The sequence below is a fragment of the Echinops telfairi genome, unplaced genomic scaffold (assembly GCF_000313985.2).
Source record: "Echinops telfairi isolate 266 unplaced genomic scaffold, ASM31398v2 ScPeMD7_7457;HRSCAF=8495, whole genome shotgun sequence".
Classification (NCBI taxonomy): domain Eukaryota; kingdom Metazoa; phylum Chordata; class Mammalia; order Afrosoricida; family Tenrecidae; genus Echinops; species Echinops telfairi.
Window position 1 is genome coordinate 33,424,961 of NW_022111357.1, and position 1,697 is coordinate 33,426,657.

Here is a 1,697-nt window from a genome sequence, read left to right on the forward strand (position 1 = left end):
CAAGTGGAACTGTGGGCAAGAGAATCCGGGTCAAGCTGGACGGCAGCAGGCTTATAAAGGTTCATTTGGACAAAGCACAGCAGAACAATGTAGAACACAAGGTTGAAACCTTTTCTGGAGTTTATAAGAAGCTTACGGGCAAGGATGTTAATTTTGAATTCCCAGAGTTTCAGTTGTAAACAAAGATGACAGAATAAGATATTATTCCCAATAAAAAAATTTGCTAAACTCTAAGCAAGTGGGCTATCTGCAAAAGAAACAGCAGCATGGCGGTTACCCCACGGAGGATGGAGCTCTGTGGAAGGGGGCGGCAGGGGAAGGGACAGGATGGTGGCCACCACAACTGCCTTTGGGCTTCCCAGGAGGTTCCCAACCTTGTCTCCCAGGTAGCTGGTCTCCCACGCAGGCATGGTCTTCCTCACTGTCCCCAGGGGGGAGGAAGCAAGGCCCAGAGAGCTCTAGGGCCCAGGCTACAGTCACAGTCCTGGGTTGTGGCTGCATTCAGACTGGACCACCCAGTGGTGTGACCCTCCCCCACCCCCACCCCGCCCTAACACGCTGCTCTGCTCCCCACAGAGGGTCACAGTGCTCCCCTCTGAATGAGGTTTGGACAGAGAAGATGTGACGGTGGCCTGCCTGTGTCCCCTAGCTGGGCTGTGAGGCCCTGCTGTGAGGTCAATCAGAAGCTTAGGTTTGCTGTGCAGGACTTCCATCGGTGTGGCTGACGTTTGCAATCAATGGGCTCTAAGGAAAGGAGCTGGGTGGCCCTCCTTGATGTGGAGATAGGGAGCCTTCACCACAAAGCATAATTGTTTGTGTGTCGGAGGAGGAAAACAATTTTGAGGTCAGGACTCACATCAAGTTTTTAACAAAACAAGTGGACATCTGTCCAAATTGTTGAAGCTTTGCCCCAAGTTTATGGGAAGGCTGCTCCTCATAAACTAGCCGTTTTTAGATGGGTCACGTAGGTGAAGGAAGGTTCCGTGAACCTCAAAGATGAGTTCAAGGCAGAGAGGCCGGCTCAGAAGGTGAGGGTGCTTTTTTGGGATTCCCAAGGAGATCTCTTGATAGCTTTCTCCACGGACCCAGGCTGATGAGGAGGGCTCCTTATGAAGAAGGTTGAGGAAAATGTAAGCTGAGCTGGTGGGATCAAGGCCAGGCCATCATGCTGTGGAGTGTTTTATTCTCCCACCGCCCCCATCATGACAATGGCCCACTCACTCGTGAGGGGAGCAAGGGCCGTCTTAGGAGCGGAACCACTATGCCAGCAGGGCTCCTCTGGATGGAGGCTATGTTGAGAAATCATCGCTCCACACGCAGAGGCTTTCGTTTAACCAAGGTTGCTATGTTTCTGTCGCCATCCGTGTGGACCCCCCTCCTGCAGGCGTGCATCTCCAATTGGTCCTGTGTCCTGTGTCTCTAGAGGACCTGACCGATGGAGGCAGAAATGGCTCAGGGCCACACAGCCTGTGGGCGGCAGAACCGTTTAGGACCAAACTCTGCACACTGGAGGTGGGGGGTGCAGGACAGTCCCCACTGCCCCCAGGGAGCTCTCAGGGAGAAGGCCGACTCCGAGTCTGGCTTTTCGGGCTCTCTGGGCCGGCACAGGCAGGGCCTTGCTACCACTGCTGGATTCAAATCTCAGCCTCTTCAAGCAAGCAATCATTAGGCCTTGGACAAGGTGCTGACCACTCTGT